Below are 27858 nucleotides of genomic sequence, written 5' to 3'. Positions count from 1 at the left end.
CCATATCCTGGTTGTTAAAATATGGTACCAATTAAAGTTTGGCGTCGAACAGATATTAGTTTTGAGCAAAGCTACAGCGATACCAGCTGGATGGTTCCATTCATATGACGGCCATTGAGCACAGAAACGTCATCGTGCTCTTTGCTGGAAGCTAAAAATGTGACTGTAACAAAAAATATTACATGCACTGCATCCTTATTCACCGACGTTTGGTCTCATGTTCCGAATATTAACATGCTACGCCATGATTCCTACGTCCGCAATCTGCTACGGTCGCAGGTTCGAATCCTGCCTCGGGCATGGATGTGTGTGATGTAGTTAGGTTTAAGTAGTTCTACGTTCTAGGGGACTGAGGACCTCAGAAGTTAAGTTCCATAGTGCTCAGAGTCATTTGAGCTTCTGATTTTTAATATGGGTGTTTCAGTGCACTCCTACGAGAAACATCCGGTTTGCAATAGGGAATGTTTGTTCTTCATTGAGGGAAAATGATACAGGAGGTTAACTGCATTAGTTTGTATTCTGATGACACAACAGACGAATAGGTATGTTGTTTTTAAAGTGTGTCTGTGTGTATTTTTAGTGTGTGTGTGAGTTTTTTAAGAGAATGGTTTATTTCAATTCTAGTGAAAGCTTTTAATGTTCCTTAAGATTTTAGAGCTAAGCACCGTTGTCGTATGTTCATGCAACAATATCGTCACCATCAAAGATAGTTTTGCGCTTTCACATACCCACCAAAATGAAAGTGACTCTACTTATGTATCTTCGGTAAAAATAAGAAAGTTACTTAATTTAAAGTTATTTACTTAATACTGTATTTGGCGTATACGAAATTGTTTCTTTGGTCCTTACTGTTCTATATTTTTGTGTGGTGTACTCTGTTCCTTCAGACGCGTATTTAAAGCTGTTTACATGTTGAGGCGAAAAGACAACTCTCCCCCAACGTCAAAATAGTGTATATGTATCCATTTAGCGTCACAGACCAGTTCAATATTTCTGTAAGATGCGTAAGACCCTCTTACTCCACCGACTGAAATTTCTGCAACTTGGTGGAAGTAAGCGACTAAAAAGAATTACACTTATGGACATAAGTTAAGAAGTCTTAGAGATAAAAAGACAAGTCAGCCATTCGGACAATAACGGGACTATATTTTGAGGGGACAAATGGAAACAGGTGGTGTAAAGGGTGAACTAGAACTGCATCCACAAACTTTCAGATGTTGCCCATGGTTACCTACTGAGTATTTTGGTATAACAAACACACTATTGCCACCGGCTCGTTACAGAGAAATAATGTAATTGTGATAGCACTCCGTCGTCAGGCCACGCGTGGCCTACCGGGACCATCCGACCGCCGTGTCATCCTCAGTGGAGGATGCGGATAGGAGGGGCGTGGGGTCAGCACACGTCTCTCCCGGTCGTTATGATGGTATTCTTGACCGAAGCCGCTACTATTCGGTCGAGTAGCTCCTCAATTGGCATCACGAGGCTGAGTGCACCCCGAAAAATGGCAACAGCGCATGGCGGCCTAGATGGTCACCCATACAAGTGCCGACCACGCCCGACAAAGCTGAACTTCGGTGAGCTCACGGGAACCGGTGTATCCACTGCGGCAAGGCCGTTGCCTAATTGTGATACCCACGTCAAAAAAGTTTTGCATCACCTCGGTTCCGAGAGTTCCCGAACCTGTACAGCAAATTGGAATAGAGATCAGCATAAACATCATTTCCGCCCTTTTTATTGCTCATGAAAACCACACATTGCATGTTGTACCACAATACAACGAGACCTTCAGAGGTGGTGGTCCAGATTGCTGTACACACCGGTACCTCTTATTAGAGGTAGCACGTCCTCTTGCATTGATGCATGCCTGTATTCGTCGCGGCATACTATCCACAAGTTCATCAAGGCACTATTGGTCCAGATTGTACCACTCCTTAACGGCGATTCGGCGTAGATCCCTCATAGTCGTTGGTGGGTCACGTCGTCCATAAACAGCCATTTTCAATCTATTCGAGGTATGTTCGATAGGGTTCATGTCTGGAGAACATACTGGCTAGTCGAGCGATGTCGTTATCCTGAAGGAAATAATTCACAAGATGTGCGCGATGAGGGTGCGAATTGTCGTCCACGAAGACGAATGCCTCGCCAATATGCTGCCAATATGGTTGCACTGTCGGTCGGAGTATGGCATTCACGTAACGTACAGCCGTTATGGCGCCTCCCATGACCACCAGCAGCGTACGTCAGCCCCAAAACAGCAGGGAACCTCCACCTTGCTGCACTCGCTGGATAGTGTGTCTAAGGCATTCAGCCTGACCGGGTTGACTCCAAACACCTCTCCGACGATTGTCTAGTTGAAGCCATATGCGACGCTCATCGGTGAAGAGAGCGTGATGCTAATCCTCAGCGGTCCATTCGGCACGTTTATTGGGCCAATCGATTACCGCGCTGTATGGTGTCGTGGTCGCAAAGACGGACCTCGCCATGGACGTCGGGAGTGAAGTTGCGCATCATGCAGCCTATTGCCCACAGATTGAGTCGTAACACGACGTCCTGTGCTTGCACGAAAAGCATTATTCAACATGGTAGCGTTCCTCCGAGCCATAATCCGTAGGTAGCGGTCATCTACTGCATGGGCCGCCTGAGCGAGGCATGTCATCGATAGTTATTGTCTCTCTGTATCTCTACCATGTCCGAAAAACATCGCTTTGGTTCACTCCGAGACGCCTGGACACTTCTCTCGTTGAGAGCGCTTCCTGGCACAAAGTAACAAAAAAATGGTTCAAATGGCTCTGAGCACTATGGGACTCAACTTCTGAGGTCATTAGTCCCCTAGAACTTAGAACTAGTTAAACCTAACTAACCTAAGGACATCACACACATCCATGCCCGAGGCAGGATTCGACCCTGCGACCGTAGCGGTATGCGGTTCTAGACTGTAGGGCCTAGAACCGCTCGGCCACCCGACCGGCTAGGGTTCTGGTTCTTTCCATTTATGGTGGGCCAGAACGAGAGTGATTAGCGTGTCTGCTCTTCGTGAGGGCAGAGTTCTTTGAATATACACTGAAGCGCTAAAGAAACTGGTATAGGCATGCGTATTCAAATACTGAAAGCTGGCTAAAACCGGAGATAAGGACAGCCGAAATCTTTACGAAGAACCTAATGGTGTTCCGAAAGGCTATGCTAAACACGGTTGGCGGTGGCGTGTTTTTTGCTGTTAGAAGTAGTTTATCTTGTCGCGAAATTCAAGTAGATAGTTCCTGTGACTTAGAATGGGCAGAGGTCATTGTTGGCAACCGGAATAAAATAATAATTGGATCCTTTTACCGATCTCCCAATTCAGATGATACAATTGCTGAAAGGATCAGAGAAAAATTGAGTTTGATTTCAAACGCGTACCCGACTCATTAGATTATAGTTGGTGGTGACTTTAATTTACCCAAAATATTTTGACGACAATACACGTTTAATTCCGGAGGTACGCATAAAACATCATCCGATATTATGCTAATCGCATTCTCTGAAAATTATTTCGAGCAGTTACTTCATGAACCCGCACGAGTAATAAACGGTTGTGAAAACACACTAGACCTCTTAGCAATAAATAATTCTGAGTTTATAACGAACATCAAAACGGATACAGGGATTAGCGAACACAGGGTTGTCGTAGCGACCTTGAATATAGTAACCACAAATCCTCCAAAAATGAGCGAAAAATACACCTATTGAAAAAAGCGGATAAAAATCACTTGACGCCTTACTGAGAGACAATCTTTACTCCTTACAAATTAACAATGTAAGTGTAGATCAGATGTGGCTTGAATTCAAATAAATATTGTCGGTAGCAATTGAGAGACTTATACCAAATAAATTAACAAACGACGGAGGTGATTGTCCTTGGTACACAAAACGGGTCAGAACGCTGTTGCAGAAACAACGAAACAAGCATGCCGAATTTAAACAGACCCAAATCCCAAGATTGGCGATCTTTTACATAAGCTCGAAATTCAGCGCAGACTTCAGTGCGAGATGCTTATAATAGTTTCCACAATGAAACTTTGTCTCGAAACCTGGCAGAATATCCAAAGAGATTCTGGTCGAATGTGAAATATGCTGGCGGCAAAACACTATCAATGCCTTCTCTGCGCAGTAGCAATGAAGATACTATGGAAGGCACTGCTACCAAAGCAGAGTTACTAAACACATCCTTCAAAAATGCCTTCACAAAAGATGACGTAAATATTCCGGAATTAGAATCAAGAACAGCTGCCAACATGAGTAACGTAGAAGTAAATTTCCTCGGAGTAGTAACACAACTTAAATCACTGAATAAAAACAAGTCTTCTGGTCCAGACTGTATACCAATTAGGTTCCTTTCAGAGTTTGTTGATGCAATAGCTCCATGCTTAACAACCATATACAACCGTTCGCTCGATGAAATATCCTACCCAAAGATTGTAAAGTTGCACAGGTTACACCAATATTCAAGAAAGGTAGTAGGAGTAATCCACTAAATTGCAGGCCCATAGTATTAACGTCGATATGCAGCAGGATTTTGAAACATGTATTGTGTTCGAACATTATGAATTACCTGGAAGAAAAGGGTCTACTGACACACAGTCAACATAGACTTAGAAAACATGGTTCTTCTGAAACACAACTAGCTCTTTACACGCATGAAGTGTTCAGTGCTATTGACAAGGGATTTCAGATTGATTCCGTATTTTTGGATTTCCGGAAGGCTTTTGACACTGTACCACACAAGCAGCTTGTAGTGAAATTGCGTGCTTATGGAATATCATCTCAGTTATGTGACTGGATTCGTGATTTCCTGTCAGAGAGGTCACAGTTCGTAGTAATTGACGGAAAGTCATCGAGTAAAATAGAAGTGATTTCTGGCGTTCCTCAAGGTAATGTTATAGACCCTGCGCTGTTCCTTATCTATATTAACGATTTGGGAGACAATCTGAGCAGCCGTCCTAGGATGTTTACAGATGACGCTGTCATTTGTCGACTAATAAAGTCATCAGAAGCTCAATCAAATTGAAAAACTATTTGCAAAAGATATCTGTATGGTGCGAAAATTGGCAATTCACTCTAAATAACGAAACGTGTGAGTTCATCCACGAGAGTGCTAAAAGAAATTCGTTAAACTTCGGTTACATGATAAATCAGTCAAATCTAAAGGGCGTTAATTGAACTAAATACCTAGGAACTACAATTACGAGCAACTTAAACTGGAAATAACCTACAGAAAATGTTGTGGGGAAGGCTAACCAAAGACTGCGTTTCATTGTAAGAACACTTAGAAAATGTAACATATCAACTAAGGAGACTGCCTACACTACGCTTGTCCGTCCTCTTTTAGAATACTGCTGCGTGGTGTGGGATGCTTACCATACAGGATTGACGGAGTACATCGAAAAAGTTCAAAGAAGGCAGCACGTTTTGTACCATCGCGAAATAGGGGAGAGAGTGTCACTGAAATGATACAGGATTCGGGGTGGAATTTTTCGTTGCGACGGGATCTTCTCACGAAATTCCAATCACCAACTTTCTCCTCCGAATGCGAAAATATTTTTTTGACACCGAGCTACATAGGGAGAAACGATCACCATGATAAAATAAGGGAAATCAGGGCTAGTACGGAAAGATACATGTGTTCGTTCTTCCCGCGCGCTAGACGAGATTGGAATGATAGAGAATTGTGAAGGTGGTTCGGTGAACTCTCTGCCAGGCACTTAAATGTGATTTGCAGAGTATCCATGTAGATGTAGATGTCAATGTAGATGTAGATATGTAAACAGGCAAAATACGACCCGACGGTCGCCAACGACCATCTAAGACAATAAGTGTCTGGCGCAGTTGTTAGATCGGTTGCCGCTGCTACAGTGGCAGGGTATCAAGATTTAAGTGAATCTGAACGTGGTGTTATAGTTGGTGCACAAGCGGTGGGATACAGCATCTCCGAGGTAGCGATGAAGTGGGGATTTTCCCGTATGACCATTTCACGAGTGTACCGTGAATATCAGGAATCCGGTAAAAGTCAGATCTCCGACATCGCTGCGGCCTGAAAAAGATCCCGCAACAAAGGGACCAACGACGACTGAAGAGAATCGTTCAACGTGGCAGAAGTGCAACCCTTCCTCAAATTGCTGCAGATTTCAATGCTGGGCCATCAGCAAATGTCAGCGTGCGAACCATTCAACGAAACACTATCGATATGGGCTTTCTGAGCCGAAGACCCACTCGTTTACACATGATGACCGCAGAACATTAAGCATTACGGCTTGCCTGGGCCCGTCAACACCGACAATGGACTGTTGGTAACTGGAAACATGTTGCCTGGTCGGACGAGTCTCGTTTTAAATTGTATCGAGCGGATGGACGTGTACGGGTATGGAGACAACCTAATGAATCCATGAACCCTTCATGTCCGTAGGGGATTGTACAAGCCGGTGTAAGTACTGTAATAGGGTGGGGCGTGTGCAGTTGGAGTGATGTGGGTCCCCTGATAAGGTTAGATACGACTCTGACAAGTGACACGTAAATAAGCATCCTGTCTGATCACCTGCATCCATTCATATCCATTGTGCATTCTGACGGACCTGGGAAATTCCAGCAGGACAATGCGACACCCCACACGTCCAGAATTGCTACAGAGTGGCTCCAGGAACACTCTTCTGGCCACCCGACTCCCCGGACATGAACGTTATTGAGCATATCTGGAACGCATAGCTACGTGCTGTTCAGAAGAGATCTCCGCCACGTCTTGCTCTTACCGATTTATGGATAGCCCTGCAGGATTCATGGTGTCAGAACCCTTCAGCGCTACTTCAAACATTATTCGAGTCCATGACACGTCGTGTTGCGGCACTTCTGCGTGCTCGAGGGGGCCCTACACGATATTTATTACCCAGGTGTACTCGTTTCTTTGGCTCTTCAGTGTAGTTCTGACTGCACGTTTGTTCGTTCAGCATACAGAAGTCGAGTGGCAGGGAATCACAACTGCCAAAGAATCGAACTTGCATAATATTACACGTGGCTGGATAAAATAATTAGCGCATTAAATAAATTGGATTAGCTTTACTGAAATGAAATTAACGGATGGTGGGGGTGAAATCAATGGAGATGCTATTAAATGAAATTAAATCAACAAAAGCCGATCAGAGGTCCGCAACGTAGTGAATATATCGTGAACAATGAAAATTTTCATTGAATGTGGGTCAACAGGTGTGATAAGTTGTATAAAGTACACTCCTGGAAATTGAAATAAGAACACCGTGAATTCATTGTCCCAGGAAGGGGAAACTTTATTGACACATTCCTGGGGTCAGATACATCACATGATCACACTGACAGAACCACAGGCACATAGACACAGGCAACAGAGCATGCACAATGTCGGCACTAGTACAGTGTATATCCACCTTTCGCAGCAATGCAGGCTGCTATTCTCCCATGGAGACGATCGTAGAGATGCTGGATGTAGTCCTGTGGAACGGCTTGCCATGCCATTTCCACCTGGCGCCTCAGTTGGACCAGCGTTCGTGCTGGACGTGCAGACCGCGTGAGACGACGCTTCATCCAGTCCCAAACATGCTCAATGGGGGACAGATCCGGAGATCTTGCTGGCCAGGGTAGTTGACTTACACCTTCTAGAGCACGTTGGGTGGCACGGGATACATGCGGACTTGCATTGTCCTGTTGGAACAGCAAGTTCCCTTGCCGGTCTAGGAATGGTAGAACGATGGGTTCGATGACGGTTTGGATGTACCGTGCACTATTCAGTGTCCCCTCGACGATCACCAGTGGTGTACGGCCAGTGTAGGAGATCGCTCCCCACACCGTGATGCCGGGTGTTGGCCCTGTGTGCCTCGGTCGTATGCAGTCCTGATTGTGGCGCTCGCCTGCACGGCGCCAAACACGCATACGACCATCATTGGCACCAAGGCAGAAGCGACTCTCATCGCTGAAGACGACACGTCTCCATTCGTCCCTCCATTCACGCCTGTCGCGACACCACTGGAGGCGGGCTGCACGATGTTGGGGCGTGAGCGGAAGACGGCCTAACGGTGTGCGGGACCGTAGCCCAGCTTCATGGAGACGGTTGCGAATGGTCCTCGCCGATACCCCAGGAGCAACAGTGTCCCTAATTTGCTGGGAAGTGGCGGTGCGGTCCCCTACGGCACTGCGTAGGATCCTACGGTCTTGGCGTGCATCGGTGCGTCGCTGCGGTCCGGTCCCAGGTCGACGGGCACGTGCACCTTCCGCCGACCACTGGCGACAACATCGATGTACTGTGGAGACCTCACGCCCCACGTGTTGAGCAATTCGGCGGTACGTCCACCCGGCCTCCCGCATGCCCACTATACGCCCTCGCTCAAAGTCCGTCAACTGCACATACGGTTCACGTCCACGCTGTCGCGACATGCTATCAGTGTTAAAGACTGCGATGGAGCTCCGTATGCCACGGCAAACTGGCTGACACTGACGGCGGCGGTGCACAAATGCTGCGCAGCTAGCGCCATTCGACGGCCAACACCGCGGTTCCTGGTGTGTCCGCTGTGCCGTGCGTGTGATCATTGCTTGTACAGCCCTCTCGCAGTGTCCGGAGCAAGTATGGTGGGTCTGACACACCGGTGTCAATGTGTTCTTTTTTCCATTTCCAGGAGTGTATTTGAGACCGCCTGTGGCTGTCACTTTTTCTTTATTAGTTGTACTGTTGTACAATTTCAGCCTTAAACCGTTTCCAGGAATCTGTAAAAATATTCGGTGATGGTACATTTGCCTACTAGTCTCTGTAAGAAAAATGACAACTGCATACGTTATCAAATCATTTAAATACTGACAATTTGTGTTAGACCGGGACTCAAACTCTGATCTCCTCTGCATTTCGCAGGCAGCCACATTAACCACTGGATTACCTGAAGACGCCTCAGGCTGATAAAGCAGTGATTTAAAAACTCGAGCAAAATTACAGATAACTTGGCAGTGTGAGCGCACTTGTCTGTCTGACGTTACATCCCCTCTGACCTGGATGTGTGTACTGATTCGGTTGGGTAGGATATCATAAAGCTGTTGTATCCTCTTCTGAGGCAAACTGGCCCACAACTGTTGTAACTGCCCCTTGAAATCCTAGATATAGGCACTGGGATGGAGTTGACGTCCGACCTGATCCCATATACTCCTATGTTCTACCTGGGACTCACCATCACGCTGACAGTTAGCAGACACACGTGTCCTGTGTGGAAGAGCAATGTCCTGTTAAAAAATATCACCGTGATACTGTCGCAAGAGAGATAGCACATGGTGGTGCAGGAAGTCCGTAACTTACCGTTGTGCCGTCAGAGTTCAAAAAAATGGTTCAAATGGCTCTGAGCACTATGGGACTTAACTTCTAAGGTCATCAGTCCCCTAGAACTTAGAACTACTTAAACCTAACTAACCTGAGGACATCACACACATCCATGCCCGAGGCAGGATTCGAACCTGCGACCGTAGCGGTCGCGCGGTTCCAGACTGTAGCACATAGAGCCGGCCGGAGTGGCCATGCGGTTCTAGGCGCTACAGTCTGGAACCGAGCGGCCGCTACGGTTGCAGGTTCGAATTCTGCCTCGGGCATGGATGTGTGTGATGTCCTTAGGTTAGTTATGTTTAATTAGTTCTAAGTTCTAGGCGACTGATGACCTCAGAAGTTAAGTCGCATAGTGCTCAGAGCCATTTGAACCATTTGTAGCGCCTAGAACCGCTCGGCCACTCCGGCCGGCCGTCAGAGTTCCCTCGATCACTACCAGCGGTGGCCTGAAGTCATACCCGATGGCGCCCACACCATGACACCTCCAGGCCTCTCCAAAGCATCGTACGGATGAGATCTCTCCCCAAGAAGCCGCCATATTCGCCGACATCGGCCGTCCGTGGTAGTGCAGAACCGCAATTCATCTCTGAACAAAACGCGATGTCATTCACCATCAGTTCGGTTCCCGGTCACGGTACCAATCCAGACGCAGCCGTTTATGTTGCATGGTTAACGGCAGTCTACGCATGGGATGGTAATTCCCTAGTACGACTGCTGGTGGTCTCCGACCAACAGTGCGGGATGACTCAGAACGTTAGAGGAAGTCTATTTATTACTTGTTCTGAGATTTCAGGCACCGAGCGAGATGGCGCAGTGGTTCGCACAATGAACTCGTATGCGGGAGGACGACAGTTCAAAACCGTGTCCGGCCATCCAAATTTAGGTTTTCCTTGGTTCCTTAAACTGCTCAAGTCGCAAGTGCTTGGATGGTTCGTTTGAAAGGGTACAGCTGATTTTCTTGCCCATCCTTGAAACATTGCAAGCTTGTGCTCTATGTCTAATGACCATGATGTCGACGGGACGTTAAACCATACTCTTCCTTCCTTCGGATGGCAGGCACAGATGTGAACGGATCACGACGTGTTTGGCACATAATATGGTGATCCTGTCTTGTGGAGGTCAGACGTAGTCGACCTGAATCTTCATAATGACTACGCCTGCCCTCACGGTCGCGTGCAATAGCACATGGGCCACTGTCACATCAGAATGTCTCACAAATATTGATATTGTACGATTCGACTAGCCGACCAAATAGAGACCTACAAAGAATTCCCTTCCAAACTCTGTTAGATGCTGATAACGCTGTCTAACATGCGTACGCGGCATCTCCATGTGCTTCACAGCGACACTCAACATCTGACGTTGTACACGCCCCTTACATATTTACAAATTGTATTGTCCTTTTTATACCTATATTTACATTGGGCTCCCAAATTCTGTTTTCATAGACTGATTGCCCAATACCATGTCTGGTTATTTGTGTAACCACAGTCCGCCTGCTTAGCTGGGCGGTGCCGGTACGGTAGCTCAGCTTGTTCAGTCAGAGGGCTGATTGTCCTCTGTAATAAAAAAAACTTAGTAAAGGAATCAACGATCAACTTTAACGCACGGCATGTGACGTACGCACAGACCAAACGCAACGAACTATACTGAACAAAATTAGAAAAAAAGAAAAAAAAGGTGGTAACGTGCTCGCCTCCCATGCAAGCGGGCGCGAGTTCGATTCCTGGCCGGTTAGGAGATTTTCTCCGCTCAGGGACCGGTTGTTGTGTTGTCCTCATCATTTCATCCTCATCACCTTACGCGCAAGTCGCCCAACATGGCATCGACTGAAATAAGACTTGCACTTGGCGGCCGAACTTCCCCAAATGGTGCCTGCCGGCCAACGGTGCCATACACTCATTTCTTTTTTTTTTTGTGTGTGTAAACACTTCATTATCGATTCTGGAAATGTGGTCCTAGCGGCCGAAACCTCTCTTCTGCAGTAGAGAGAAGGTATATTCGACTGAGAAAGTATTTATTCATTTCCATTGTTTAATTGAAGAGAGGCTCATTTTATCTTTAGCAGTGGAGGATGCAAGAGAGTCCGGACGCCGGCTACAGCGGGGCCCTGAAGACTCACCGCAGCTTCTGTCACTAAGTTAACTATTCATTGTACTAAAAGCTACTACGTTACTAATTATTTTACAGGAGTGAACAGCCCTGGCTTCGTACGGGTAGCACTGACAAGGGAAACTCCCTATCACACTCCCCTCGTATTTAGTGGTAAGACGACTCAGTGGATAGCCCGTCAAAAACTGAACACAGATCAACAGGAAGAACGTGTACTGAAGTGTGAAAAAAAGCAAAACAGGAACAGTGGACGGTCGAAGCTCAACAAGTACAACATCAAGCCAAATGGAAGAACCACGGCGTCGTGGTAAAGTGGTCCCATTGTTGGATTGCAAAGAGGATGAGCCGGGGTCAAAACTCCGGTGTACCATTTCTTTATTTATTTTTTCACCACAATATGAACTATCCGTCTGGTCATTGAAATGTTTGTTCTCTTCTGTAGTTGCTTGGTTGGTTTGTGGGATTAAAGGGACCAGACTGCTACGGTCATCGGTCCCTCTTCTGTAGTCTTGGCAGTTCTCATACTATACATTGGTTATAGAATATGAGTCATGTGGTAAGAATAAATTGCTGTCGCAAGTACAGGGCTATTACAAATGATTGAAGCGATTTCATAAATTCACTGTAGCTCCATTCATTGACATATGGTCACCACACACTACAGATACGTAGAAAAACTCATAAAGTTTTGTTCGGCTGAAGCCGTACTTCAGGTTTCTGCCGCCAGAGCGCTCGAGAGCGCAGTGAGACAAAATGGCGACAGGAGCCGAGAAAGCATATGTCGTGCTTGAAATGCACTCACATCAGTCAGTCATAACAGTGCAACGACACTTCAGGACGAAGTTCAACAAAGATCCACCAACTGCTAACTCCATTCGGCGATGGTATGCGCAGTTTAAAGCTTCTGGATGCCTCTGTAAGGGGAAATCAACGGGTCGGCCTGCAGTGACCGAAGAAATGGTTGAACGCGTGCGGGCAAGTTTCACGCTTAGCCCGCGGAAGTCCACGAATAAAGCTAGCAGGGAGCTAAACGTACCACAGCCGACGGTTTGGAAAATCTTACGGAAAAGGCTAAAGCAGAAGCCTTACCGTTTACAATTGCTACAAGCCCTGACACCCGATGACAAAGTCAAACGCTTTGAATTTTCGGCGCGGTTGCAACAGCTCATGGAAGAGGATGCGTTCAGTGCGAAACTTGTTTTCAGTGATGAAGCAACATTTTTTCTTAATGGTGAAGTGAACAGACACAATGTGCGAATCTGGGCGGTAGAGAATCCTCACGCATTCGTGCAGCAAATTCGCAATTCACCAAAAGTTAACGTGTTTTGTGCAATCTCACGGTTTAAAGTTTACTGCCCCTTTTTCTTCTGCGAAAAAAACGTGTATCTGGACATGCTGGAAAATTGGCTCATGCCACAACTGGAGACCGACAGCGCCGACTTCATCTTTCAACAGGATGGTGCTCCACCGCACTTCCATCATGATGTTCTGCATTTCTTAAACAGGAGATTGGAAAACCGATGGATCGGTCGTGGTGGAGATCATGATCAGCAATTCATGTCATGGCCTCCACGCTCTCCCGTCTTAACCCCATGCGATTTCTTTCTGTGGGGTCATGTGAAAGATTCAGTGTTTAAACCTCCTCTACCAAGAAACGTGCCAGAACTGCAAGCTAACATAAACGACGCTTTCGATCTCATTGATGCGGACATGCTGCGCCGAGTGTGGGAGGAACTTGATTATCGGCTTGATGTCTGCCAAATCACTAAAGGGGCACATATCGAACATTTGTGAATGCCTAAAAAAACTTTTTGAGTTTTTGTATGTGTGTGCAAAACATTGTGAAAATATCTCAAATAATAAAGTTATTGTAGAGCTGTGAAATCGCTTCAATCATTTGTAATAACCCTGTAAATGTGATGAATAGTGAGAGCAGGCGAGATACTAAACAGACGTCTCATGAAAATGAAAGCAACAAATAAACTGGTTTGAACTATGTTACAACCAAGGAATTCAATAGTCAAAACTTCCAAAACTGAATGCAATTTGAAAAACGTATATCTCGACAGAGCACAGAGAAACTGTGTGATTGTGAAACTGTTGCCTTCATTTGTTGCAGCTTATGTGACAAACTATTATGCTTTCATCATTTCCTTAGAAGGGATCACAGTCACATTCATACGAACAGCTAAATCGGACAAGGAGGCATATCTCACTCACTCACCAGGCCTACAAATTAGGTGCGCCGATAAGAGATTCCTATCATATGACACGCGTACTGTGACTAATGTCGTGTATGACACACCGAACGTATTTTCCGATGGAGGATTCGGCTGACTTGTCACCTTGTTATCAAACGTTTGCGGTTACCATTCGAAAGCCACTTCCTTCCGGCTGCTAATAGAGTAGTTGTGCAGAGTCAACACTTTTTCTAGGTGCCTACCTCACACATCGCTGTTGCAAACGGATGTTACACCACGACACAGACACAAATTTGAATACAGAGAACAGCGGAAAAAGAATTGACACGAGGGAGCGTTGAACACGGCTAGTCCACTTTGCAGTCCTACACCGTGACCACTTTCTTAAAAATCTCATTTTGTTCGTTATTGTTCACTGTATTCGTCCACGGCGGACGCCCCGTGACACCCAGTCAGGTTCATTGTTGATCCATGAACTCAGTTTTATTATTATTATTTTTGTTTGTTTGTTTGTTTGTTGTATACTGTTCGTTGAATATGTTCGTGGCGGACGTCCGATGACACCCGTGCAGGTTGTTCGCTGATCCGTTCACTCAGTTTTTTTATTGCAGAGGGTAGCTAAACCCTCTGACCGAACACGAAAAACGGTTCAAATGGCTCTGAGCACTATGGGACTTCATATCTGAGGTCATCAGTCCCCTAGAACTTAGAACTACTTAAACCTAACTAACCTAAGGACATTACACACATCCACGCCCGAGGCAGGATTCGAACCTGCGACCGTAGCGGTCGCGCGGTTCCAGACTGAAGCGCCTAGAACCGCTCGGCCACAACCGGCAACCGAACACGCTGAGCTACCGTACCGGCGTTAACCACGACGCCATGGCTAGTCTAGACTGCTCTATGTTATACTTCTTGTGCTTGGACCGTTCAGTGGTTCTGTTTTGCTTTTTTTTTTTTGTCACAATTTGGTACACCACCTTCCTGTTTTCATACTAGACCTGTGTAGAGTTTATCACGGGCTGTCCACTGGGCTCTTTTACCACTAAATCTGGAGGGGGGGGGGGGGGGGAGAAATTGGGAGTTTCTCTTATAAGTATCTACGGCCGCGGACGACTTGTATGGCGTAGCGACGATTTTGTTTAAGGGTCACTACGTAGAGTTACGCGTAATAAATTAGTGAACAACGTCAGGTAAGTGAATATGTTCACTTTCGTGACGTTGTTCACTGATGAACAAGTGCTCCTCAAGTATGCATTTCAGAGCCCATGTTTATTGGACTTTTTTTCTTTGTTTTAGCCCATTCTACTACCTCTGCAAATAAATATTTTCACTTACCCAACGTTGTTCACAGATTTTTATCCGCAACTCTACGCAGTGCCCCTTAAAATTAAACGATCCAAGCAGTACACTCCAATTGCTGGCGTACTGCAGCGTCTGAAGGCGTAATTGCACTGCCCGACCGCGACCCGCTAACAATGCGAACCTCGCATCAAAGGCGTCGCGGCCGCTCATTTGTCCACGGGGCGGTCTGCCGGTCTGCCAGTGCGTCGCGAGTATCAAAATCCATACAGTAGTTTTTGCGAGTAGCTTTCACATACAGACAGAAAAGCGCGTCGTGGGAATGTAATTCATCATATTTCAGCCAATTTGCGACAAATATTTATAAATTATATACAAGAAGCTTCCTCGTGAATCAGTGTGTCTATTAGTGAAAACGTTATCAAAAATTTCTACAGTAGTTCCAGGGATTAACCTTCATATACAGGCAGAAAAAGGCGGTGGGGACTTTAAATAACAAGCACTGTAGAAGTGGAATGTATGTATGCAGGTTGTTCTGAAATTCACGTTACAAACTTCTAGGTATTGTAGAGGGGAGTGAATACGTAATATTTTGAATAGGAACCCATGTCCGGAAACGTCATCCAACGACGCTACAGAGTGTCAAAGTAATAGGCGCCGGTGCGTATAAATGTATGTATATACGGGGTAATTCCGTGATGACGTTACAAACTTTCTAGGTTGATGGAGAGGGACAAATGTATCAAATTGAGGTTGATACAGGAAATGTACGAGTCGGAAGTTATAAGCGGAAACCGTTCTGATATCTCTGACAGTGCAATACATATACTGGTACTGTTGTTGCTAGGAATGTAGGGTATGCACCTTAGAAGGTGGTAGCACAGACGAAAACAAGAAAAAAATGTCTAGTAATTGTGGGCTGTAACATCCATGCCTTATGAGCTATGAGCACTTGTTCAATAGAGGAGATGTGTTGCACAGTCGGCCGGAGTGGCCGTGCGGTTCTAGGCGCTACAGTTTGGAACCGGGAGACCGCTACGGTCGCAGGTTCGAATCCTGCCTCGGGCATGGATGTGTGTGATGTCCTTAGGTTAGTTAGGTTCAAGTAGTTCTAAGTTCTAGGGGACTGATGACCTGCGATCTTAAGTCCCATAGTGCTCAGTGCCATTTGAACCATTTTTTTTTTTTTTTTTTTTGCCTACCCTCCAATCTTAGCAACAATTGTACCAGTACATGTGTTCCACCGTCAGAGGTATGAGAACGGTTTTCGCTTATAAATTTCGACACGTATGTTTCCGGTACAGAGACCATTACCTCGAGTTGATACATTTATCCTCCTCCATCACCCTAGAAAATGTGTAACATCATCATGTTATTACCCCGGCACCTGTAACTTTGACAATCTGTAGCCTCTTGGACGACGTTTCCGGACATGGGTATTCAAAATATTGTACTCACTACCTCTACATGTCGCAAATGTTTGTAACGGAAAATTCCCAACAACCTGTATATGAAACTTCCTGGCAGATTACAACTGTGTACCCGACCGAGACTCGAACTCGGGACCTCTGCCTTTCGCGGGCAAGTGCTCTACCAACTGAGCACCGAAGCACGACTCATGGCCGGTACTCACAGCTTTACTTCTGCCAGTACCTCGCCTCCTACCTTCCAAACTTTACAGAAGCTCTCCTGCGAACCTTGCAGAACTATCACTCCTGAAAGAAAGGATATTGCGGAGACATGGCTTAGCCACAGCCTGGGGGATGTTTCCAGAATGAGATTTTCACTCTGCAGCGGAGTGTGCGCTGATATGAAACTTCCTGGCAAATTAAAACTGTGTGCCGGACCGAGACTTGAACTCGGAACCTTTGCCTTTCGCGGGCAAGCGCTCTACCAACTGAGCTACCCAGGTTCGCAGAAGAGCGTCTGCAAAGGTTGGAAGGTAGGAGGCGAGGTACTGGCAGAAGTAAAGCTGTGAGTACCGGCCGTGAGTCGTGCTTCGGTAGCTCAGTTGGTAGAGCACTTGCCCGCGAAAGGCAAAGGTCCCGAGTTCCAGTCTCGGTCGGGCACACAGTTTTAATCTGCCAGGAAGTTTCATATCAGCGCACACTCCGCTGCAGAGTGAAAATCTCATTCTGCAGACTGTATATGTTTAGATTATTTCGTGTGGCTCTGTGTGCTGGTGTGTTTCCATTGGACGTCACTTCTGCGAATTACTTCTCCCTAGTCAGTTCTCCAACAGGGAAAAGAGCGACCTGCAGTTAAACGTGGAATCTGAAACACGCTTCGTTTATGGCGCTATGATTCGATCCGAGGATACGTCCGTTAACAAGCACGCACATTCCTACTTTTTTGTGTTCAACACCGTGACCACTCCTTTTTTTGTCCAATGCCTTTCCTCTTAACCACTTCTACTGCTGCTCACGGAGGTTCAGTGTGAGCTGTAATTATCGTATGGCAGCGGAACTTGGTAGATTTGCTAATGCGTTAGTACGGAACCGATTTACGCTGGAAAAAATGATTTACAGTTTTGGCCACCAGGTGCAAATCTGGCGCTGTACACTGTTTGTATGACGTTATGAGACTGCCGCTCTCGTCTGACAAGCCTTATATTGAGTAACCAGAATGGTTATCGAAAGAGAGACCGTGCGCTGTTCGTGAAACTGTTTTATGTGGCCAGCCGGAGTGGCCGAGCGGTTCTAGGTGCTTCAGTCTGGAACCACGCGACCTCTACGGTCGCAGGTTCCAATCCTGCCTCGGGCATGGATGTGTGTGATGCCCTTAGGTTAGTTAGGTTTAAGTAGTTCTAAGTCAAGGGTACTGATGACCTCAGCTGTTAAGTACCATAGTGCTCAGAGCCATTTTTTGTTTTATGTGAATGGAAGCAATTACAGTGCTGCATTGACAGAGTAGCATCGACTGTACGGTCTGAGGAGAGGCCTGACGTCACTAAATGATTTAAAGAAGATGATAATGAAACTCGAAAACACGGATAAGCTTGGTATGCCAACTGGAAAAGGAAGTCGAGTTGTCACGATGGAAATTATTGACGAAGTTATTGTTGCTATAACTGACTATGCAGCACGTGCCCTAGACAGTGATAGTGTCACGAGAATTGTTCATTCCATGGTCAACAGTATGGCAAGTTTTGCAGGCTGTATTGCACTGGTACCCGTAGGCGCTACAGTCTGGAGCCGAGCGACCGCTACGGTCGCAGGTTCGAATCTTGCCTCGGGTATGAATGTGTGTGATGTCGTTAGGTTAGTTAGGTTTAAGTAGTTTCAAGTTCTAGGGGACTGATGACCTCAGAAGTTAAGTCCCATAGCGCTCAGAGCCATTTGAACCATCTTTTATTGTGGACCCTCCTACTCCGTGTGAGTTCACGAACACACACAAACAAAACATACTCTCTCTTCACTATAAACATTACGAAAGTATTGAGAACCGCAGCCGCGTGGTTTGAGGCGTCATGTCACGGAATGCGCGGCCCCTTCCGCCGGAGGTTCGAGTCCTCCCTCGGGCATGGGTGTGTGTGTTGTTCTTAGCATATATTAGTTTAAGTAGTGTGTAAGTCTAGGGACCCTTAGGAATTCACACACATTTGACCATTTGAGAACCGTAGTTCACTGTACAGACGAAATCGAAAAATTGGTTTACAGATACCGTTTGCGTAAAGCAGCTGACGCTCTGAAAACTTATATTTGATCGAGCTAGGAAAATCGATTTAGGTCGAACATGTAAAGACGGCAGCGAATAATTGTTCCGCAAATTCGACTTCCGCAAGTCATGTCGCATATCAACGTACTGTTAAACTTCGTGACATACTGGTGGCCGAAAGAATGCAACAACATCGCCAGAGCAGAGCACGGTTGGCCTCCGAAAGGTGTTTGTCCAACAACGGGAGATGCTGTTGCAATCATTTCGGATTGGCAGATCTACAGAAAATACTGTTGTTGTGTATCCTGTATTGACATGCGGGGTATTGGCGTTTTGCATACTATCGGCCGAGTCTGGCCATGCACGTAATGGGGTTTTCCTCCTACCTGTCTCACTATATCACAATGTTGCTAACGAACCATTCAGAGCGCACTATATCGCAGTTGATGTTGTTTCATGGTCGTCGAAGATACCTTGCACTACGGAAACGAGAGCATTTTCCGCATCAGTATGGGTTTACAAAAAGACGGTCGTGTGAAACCCAGCTCGCGCTATTCCTCCACGAGACTCTGAGGGCCATAGACACGGGTTCTCAGGTAGATGCCGTGTTTCTTGACTTCTGCAAGGCGTTCGATACAGTTCCCCACAGTCGTTTAATGAACAAAGTAAGAGCATATGGACTATCAGACCAATTGTATGATTGGATTGAAGAGTTCCTAGATAACCGAACGCAGCATGTTATTCTCAATGAAGAGAGGTCTTCCGAAGTAAGAGTGATTTCAGGTGTGCCGCAGGGGAGTGTCATAGGACCGTTGCTATTCACAATATATATAAATGACCTTGTGGATGACATCGGAAGTTCACTGAGGCATTTTGCAGATGATGCTGTGGTGTATCGAGAGGTTGTAACAACGGAAAATTGTACTGAAATGCAGGAGGATCTGCAGCGAATTGACGCATAGGGCAGGGAATGGTAATTGAATCTCAATGTAGACAAGTGTAATGTGCTGCGAATACATAGAAAGATAGATCCCTTATCATTTAGCTACAAAATAGCAGGTCAGCAACTGGAAGCAGTTAATTCTATAAATTATCTGGGAGTACGCGTTAGGAGTGATTTAAAATGGAATGATCACATAAAGTTGATCGTCGGTAAAGCAGATGCCAGACTGAGATTCATTGGAATAATCCTAAGGAAATGCAATCCGAAAACAAAGGAAGTAGGTTACAGTATGCTTGTTCGCCCACTGCTTGAATACTGCTCAGCAGTGTGGGATCCGTACCAGATAGGGTTGATAGAAGAGATAGAGAAGATCCAACGGAGAGCAGCGCGCTTCGTTACAGGATCATTTAGTAATCGCGAAAGCGTTACGGAGATGGTAGATAAACTCCAGTGGAAGACTCTGCAGGAGAGACGCTCAGTAGCTCGGTACGGGCTTTTGTTAAAGTTTCGAGAACATACCATCACCGAAGAGTCCAGCAGTATATTGCTCCCTCCTACGTATATCTCGCGAAGAGACCATGAGGATAAAATCAGAGAGATTACAGCCCTTACAGAAGCATACCGACAATCCTTCTTTCCACGAACAATATGAGACTGGAATAGAAGGGAGAACCGATAGAGGTACTCAGGGTACCCTCCGTCCCACACCGTTAGGTGGCTTGCGGAGCATGGATGTACATCTACATCTACATCTACATCTACATTGATACTCCGCAAGCCACCCAACGGTGTGTGGCGGAGGGCACTTTACGTGCCACTGTCATTACCTCCCTTTCCTGTTCCAATCGCGTATGGTTCGCGGGAAGAACGACTGTCTGAAAGCCTCCGTGCGCGCTCTAATCTCTCTAATTTTACATTCGTGATCTCCTCGGGAGGTATAAGTAGGGGGAAGCAATATATTCGATACCTCATCCAGAAACGCACCCTCTCGAAACCTGGCGAGCAAGCTACACCGCGATGCAGAGCGCCTCTCTTGCAGAGTCTGCCACTTGAGTCTATTAAACATCTCCGTAACGCTATCACGGTTACCAAATAACACTGTGACGAAACGCGCCGCTCTTCTTTGGATCTTCTCTATCTCCTCCGTCAGACCGATCTGGTACGGATCCCACGCTGATGAGCAATACTCAAGTATAGGTCGGATGAGTGTTTTGTAAGCCACCTCCTTTGTTGATGGACTACATTTTCTAAGCACTCTCCCAATGAATCTCAACCTGGTACCCGCCTTACCAACAATTAATTTTATATGATCATTCCACTTCAAATCGTTCCGCACGCATACTCCCAGATATTTTACAGAAGTAACTGCTACCAGTGTTTGTTCCGCTATCATATAATCATACAATAAAGGATCCTTCTTTCTATGTATTCGCAATACATTACATTTGTCTATGTTAAGGGTCAGTTGCCACTCCCTGCACCAAGTGCCTATCCGCTGCAGATCTTCCTGCATTTCGCTACAATTTTCTAATGCTGCAACTTCTCTGTATACTACAGCATCATCCGCGAAAAGCCGCATGGAACTTCCGACACTATCTACTAGGTCATTTATATATATTGTGAAAAGCAATGGTCCCATAACACTCCCCTGTGGCACGCCAGAGGTTACTTTAACGTCTGTAGACGTCTCTCCTTTGATAACAACATGCTGTGTTCTGTTTGCTAAAAACTCTTCAATCCAGCCACACAGCTGGTCTGATATTCCGTAGGCTATTACTTTGTTTATCAGGCGACAGTGCGGAACTGTATCGAACGTCTTCCGGAAGTCAAGAAAAATAGCATCTACCTGGGAGCCTGTATCTAATATTTTCTGGGTCTCATGAACAAATAAAGCGAGTTGGGTCTCACATGTAGATGGATGTAGATAAATTCACAAAACCGAAAAATGCCTAGTTTTCCAAGCATCCTTTATTACGAGCTACGACAGACTGAGGTACAAAAAAAAGCCATTTGGGCCAGCATAAGACTAGTTGATAGAACCGCGTGTCAATTCAGAAAAGAATAACGTCCTTCCTTAACAATGGCAAAAAAAAATCTAAAGAAATAGTTCACGGATTTGTATCAATATTTGTAGCAAAACACTGTGCTCACATCTGTTGTTGGTTTGAGAAGCAGCAGGAAAGACTATTTATGTGCTGGCTTGTTGCCACTCTTGCAAGCGATCAAGCCATTTTCAGATCAAAGAGGAATTGGAGATAACGGAGTTTGCGTAGTGAGCTGATTAACGTAAAGGAGTTGGGGGTGGACCAAAATGCAGTAATAGTCGTACGCCAGGAGTGTGGCACCATCTCACAGGGACAGAGGGAGGGAGGGAGGGAGGGAGAGAGAGAGAGAGAGAGAGAGAGAGAGAGAGAGAAGAGTAAGAGACAGAGAAAGTCTGAGAGTAAGAGTCCTTAATTCAACAGTTACCAGAGACTGAACATTTACATGAAGTCCAGTGAGTAATATGACCCTACATGATGCGTTCCTACTCTCTTCAGCGAGCCGTTAAGTTCTTCACACACATCGAATGGTTCATCTCCGTGATCGAGCTTTTCAAACCGCGCTTTGAGGCTGTATTTAGTTGGAAGTAATACTAGTAACGAAAAGTAGTCTAATCAGCTGTCTTTGTTCATCAAATGTAACGTATAGTTGCTAATCAATAGAATGTGTGCCAACTTCCTGAGTTGAATACAAAGTCTCGATATGAAGTCTAGCACAAACGTAACGCATAACTTAACCTACAGTCATGCAATCGCACACATAAACAATCAACAATCACACACACACACACACACACACACACACACACACACACACACACACACACACACACAAACGCGCGTGTTCGCACGCATGCACACATTCACATATGTGCATCCATACACATACATATTACAGTCCCCCACAGTCTACTTGGGCGTGATACACAATGCCCAAGTTCCATGCTTTGAGATATTCGGATATATCTGAGGCGCTGAAACTATGTTTTGCAGCGATACTCGAACCCAGATATTTGAAAGCTTCATAGTGTAACATAATACCAGCAGAAAACACGTTATTCCCAAAATGAAATGAAAGGAAACAATAGACACAAGTTTAACGAAAAAAGAAGCTTAGATTTTATCGTTTTTTTCAAGGATGTAGTGATTCTAGACGGAGGTAAATCAGTTGTAGGGAGCGGCCCTGATGTATGTAAGAAATCATCCAAGCATTCGTCTCGGTTGATTTAAGGAAAACACGGTAAACCACATTCGGAACGTCTAGCAAGGTCTCAAATCCATTTCTCTGGAAAAAGCATCAGTATTTTAATTTACGTGTCACGACAAACATTCAGAGTTCAGCGGCGTACCTCATTTTGTTTGAATTTAACTCATGATAGCTAGACATTTGAATCACTTTAAATTCTTAGTCTTAGTTGCTAAATTACGCGAATAATGAAATTTTTCGGAGGACTGAACTGTGTGCCACAGCGGAATTCGAAACCTCTCCTTTGCTTTTCGTGAGCAATGCTCCTCAAAGTGAGTAACGTGATCTGAAAATTTGGACTTCTAGAGCCATATAGGAACAAAACACTCGGACCCTAAAGGAACGTAAAGCGCTTTTCAAATTCCGCGAAATTGCTCGCTCCGCTTGTTTCGAAACGCCAAAGCTTGCTACAGCTGATTTGGCGCCGGCGACCTTGCTCTGCAACGTCGCGTGGCCACCTTGCTTCATTAAGATGCGGAGCTGACCCTGAGGGTCGTGAGTCGTACCCAAAGATCCGACTGCGGCCTTGCCACAGTTTAGCAGCTGTTACAGAAAATAACGCTTCTGCTATACACTTGCTACGTAAATCTTTCCTTGACTTTAGAGCTTGCGTACAAGTACACCATCTAATGCGCCAAAACAGATGACTATGTGATTTCGAATTGACGGCGATATATGTATCTGAATTAATCATTATTTTGCCATGTCGTAGTTACATCAGAGACATTTAAAATATAAATATCACTATCCACCTGACATGTGCTACTTGTGGCATTGTGAGATATCGTATATAATCAGGAAATCGTATACCTGTTAACAAAATAGTGTGATGTGCGATTTTAGTCAAACGATTGTGCTTTAACAAAACATAGCATTTATAACGCGTGAAGGAAGCAGTGAAACAGAAATGCTGTAGCATGGAGTAATTTTATGAAATAGATACATCCCCGCCAGTTCCGTACCAAAAAGTCGGGTATCAAACTCACCTGAGACGATGTTTCTTTTTCAAGGGAAATTTGTACTGTATAGTTATGTTACAATGTTATTGGTCTGCTGTCAGGAACATCTTTGTTACTAAATGCATCTCTGTAAGCTTCCGAGGAGAATAATTGGCACAGTCAGACTTCGGCGAACATGATCCTTTCCAGCGGCTAGCGAGCGTTCAAATCGTCGACGGCGTGCGCTGTTTTAGCCGCCTTTGAATAACCGTCTGGAATGTAGCTGTCACTGCGCATGCGCGTATCGATCCCCAGAGACGTTGCGACAACAGTTCCGCTGGCGAATTACGGATGCATTTCACTTTACATTTCCGCACAGACTTTTTTATACATACTTGATTTCACATGTTAAAAACTAGTTAACATATCATGTTGTTATTCCTCTTCTAAGGATATTACGTAAATTATTTTGTTGCTGACAAGAGCGGGGAAATTACACTTGCGCAGAAGTTCTACCGTTGATCGATTTCAAGTTGACAGGCAATGACCTTGACAAACTAAGGCTACGTTTCCACTGTATGCGTAAATATGCCACAGATCGTTGCACGTTGTGCGTCATATTGCGCGACAACAGCGCGTCCTTTGCTGACGATGTCGTCCGATGAAATCAGAGTGTGCTAGACGAAGAAACTTCACACAGATGTAGCAACATAGTCATCAAAAACTGATATTAACTATACTCACTTTGTAAGGCCTTCCTTGAATAAGGGAAAGCTTCGTATTTTCAATTTCAAGTAACTTCTCATCATAATTCATCTTCTGAATCTTACTTCTGTACGGGCGCTTGAAACTTTTTTTTTGCATTGTAAGTGTTGCCTGGGTTTCATATTGTGACGCTAGTCTCTGAATATCATCTATATTCTTCTAAATTATCTCCATCATTGGTAAAATGCTCTTCACTACGACAGGTTTCATTCGAGTCAATCTCGTTATTCCATATACCTTCGTCATCAGAAGCAAAGCTTTCCGTTTCATCGTTAATGCTGCGTTGAATGTTGTCTGGACTGATGTGTTCTTCAGGAAGAACATCTGAGTGAAGAAAGGCTACTGTCTAGTATCTTTGACAGTTATACTGTCGTTACAGTGTAAAATGTATTACTTTTCTGCAGAACAGGCCGGCCGGTGTGGCCGAGCGGTTCTAGGTGCTTCAGTCTGGAACCGTGCGACCGCTACGGTCGCAGGTTTGAATCCTGCCTCGGGCATGGATGTGTGTAATGTCCATAGGTTAGTTAGGTTTTAGTAGTTCTAAGTTCTGGGGGACTGATGACATCGACGGCCGCGGTGGTCTAGCGGTTCTAGGCGCTCAGTCCGGAACCGCGCGACTGCTACGGTCGCAGGTTCGAATCCTACCTCGGGCATGGATGTGTGTGATGTCCTTAGGTTAGTTAGGTTTAAGTAGTTCTAAGTTCTAGGGGACTGATGACCACAGATGTTAAGTCCCATAGTGCTCAGAGCCATTTGAACCATTTTGAACCACTGATGACATCAGCTGTTAAGTCCCATAGTGCTCAGAGCCATTTGAACCATTTCTACACAACATAGAGATAAACAAAGAAGGCTCTGCAGAGTTTTAACAATATCAACTGAAAAAAAATGATCCGTACAGACATTTACAGCTCGCTGCTGTGGAGTCAGGCAAGAGAGAAAAACGTCCAACATTATCTGTCGAGAATTGTATTTAACAAATACTTAAAATTGTACTCCCAAGTCTCAGGTGTTTGTCAGTTTACTGTATTATTAAATGATACCGACACCATTTATATATATATATATATATATATATATATATATATATATATATATATATATATGATACTGTAAAATGAAACTTATTTATCGATTCGTGAAATAAAATACTGCAACGAGTCACCGTAGAGGACATTAGCAATGTTTTTACGAGACTGTTAATTCTCCCATTAGCTCAAATTACGTAAGTAGATCCATTATGTAAACGTATCTTCTAATTAAAGATAAAATCCTATTTTAATTGTCTTCATTTTTGTTATTACAAAATTCCTTCGATATTTTAAGGTTTAGAAACGAATGGAATTTAACATGAACTGGCCAGATTCCTTCAGAAAAGGTCTAAGAAACTACTTGGCGATGAAACTCCAGCCGGCCGCTGTGACCGAGTGGTTCTAGGCGCTTCAGTCTGGAACCGCGCTGCTGCTACGGTCGCAGGTTCGAATCCTGCGTCGGGCATGGATGTGTGTGATGTCCTTACATTAGTTAGGTTTAAGTAGTTCTAAGTCTAGGGGGCTGATGACCTCAGATGTTAAGACTCATAGTGCTTAGAGGCATTTGAACCATGAAACTCCACCCGCATATTCGTTTTCAGGTTTGGCGTGTGACACCAGCACGCCTCCACTCCTGCTTTAGTTAGTTTTTACTTAGTGCAGTTTACAGGGCAAGAGATATCGCAAGATTCAAACTGATTTGTAGCTTGTGCTTCGTCGCTTGACATTGCAAGACAACCGACGACCGTTTCGTCCGCCACTGCTCTGCGCGTGATAAATCGTGCAACGCTTTGTCGCGGGTTTACGCACCTAGTGGGCACTAGGCCTAAACGTAACCAGAAAACGATAAGGTCACACTCTATGCCTGTAACACAACACAACAATAAGCTCATGCCTTCTTATGCAGCAGCAGTAACATTCGAATGTATACAGGGTGGTTCATTGATCGTTAGCAGGCCAACTATCTCACGAAATAAGCGTCAAACGAAAAAACTACAAACAACGAAACTTGTTTAGCTTGAAGGGGGAAACCAGATGGCGCTATGGCTGGCCCGCTAGATGGCGCTACCATAGGTCAAACGGATATCTGTGTTTTATTTAATAGGAACCCCCATTTTTTATTACATATTCGTGTAGTACATAAAGAAATATGAATGTTTTGGTTCGACCACTTTTTTCGCTTTGTGATAGATGGCGCTGTAATAGTCACAAACATATGGCTCACACTTTTAGACAAACAGTTGGTAACAGGTAGGTTTTTTAAATTAAAATACAGAACTTAGGTATGTCTGAACATTTTATTTCGGTTGTTCCAATGTGATACATGTACATTTGTGAACTAACCATTTGTGAGAACGCATGCTGTTACAGCGTGATTACCTGTAAATACCACATTAATGCAATAAATGCTCAAAATGATGTCCGTCAACCTCAGTGCATTTGGCAATACGTGTAACGACATTCCTCTCAACAGCGAGTAGTTCGCCTTCCGTAATGTTCGCACATGCATTGACAATGTGCTGACGCATGTTGTCAGGCGTTGTCGGTGGATCACGATAGCAAATATCCTTCAGTTTTCCACACAAAAAGAACGTCAGATTTGGTGAACGTGCTTCGACGACCAATCCACCTGACATGAAATATGCTATTCAATACCCCTTCAACCGCACACGAGCTATGTGCCGGACATCCATCATGTTGGAAGTACATCGCCATTCTGTCATGCAGTGAAACGTCTTGTAGGAACATCGGTCGAACATTACGTAGGAAATCAGCATACATTGCACCATTGAGATTGCCATCGAAGAAATGGGGGCCAATTATCCTTCCTCCCATAATGCCGCTCGATACATTAACCCGCCAAGGTCGCTGATATTCCACTTGTCGCAGCCATTGTAGATTTTCCGTTGCCCAGTAGTGCATATCATGCCGATTTACGTTACCGCTATTGGTGAATGACGCTTCGTCGCTAAATAGAACGCGTGCAAAAAATCTATCATCGTCCCGTAATTTTTCTTGGACCCAGTGGCAGAAATGTACACGACGTTCAAAGTCATCGCAATGGAAGTCCTGGTGCATAGAAACACAGTATGGGTGCAATCGAGGTTGATGTAGCATTCTCAACACCGACGTTTCTGAGATTCCCGATTCTCGCGCAATTTGTCTGCTACTGATGTGCGGATTAGCCGCGACAGCAGCTACAACACCTACTTGTATATCATCATTTGTTGCAGGTCGTGGCTGACGTTTCACATGTGGCTGA

General features: G+C 45.1%; 1 protein-coding gene across 1 annotated transcript in view; it reads right to left on the bottom strand.

The window, feature by feature from the left end:
* Positions 1-24014, bottom strand: part of LOC126471545 (osmotic avoidance abnormal protein 3) — a 379608-nt gene extending 355594 nt beyond the window's left edge. Inside the window, exon 1 of the mRNA XM_050099771.1 lies at positions 23848-24014. The gene's annotated coding sequence lies outside the window, so the exon portion shown is untranslated. The remainder of the gene's footprint in view (positions 1-23847) is intronic.
* Between the last annotated feature and the right edge of the window lie 3844 nt (positions 24015-27858).

Source organism: Schistocerca serialis, chromosome 3 (assembly GCF_023864345.2).
Source record: "Schistocerca serialis cubense isolate TAMUIC-IGC-003099 chromosome 3, iqSchSeri2.2, whole genome shotgun sequence".
Lineage (NCBI taxonomy): Eukaryota > Metazoa > Arthropoda > Insecta > Orthoptera > Acrididae > Schistocerca > Schistocerca serialis.
Note: the sequence above shows the minus strand (reverse complement) of the source record. Positions and strands in the feature narration are given on the sequence as shown.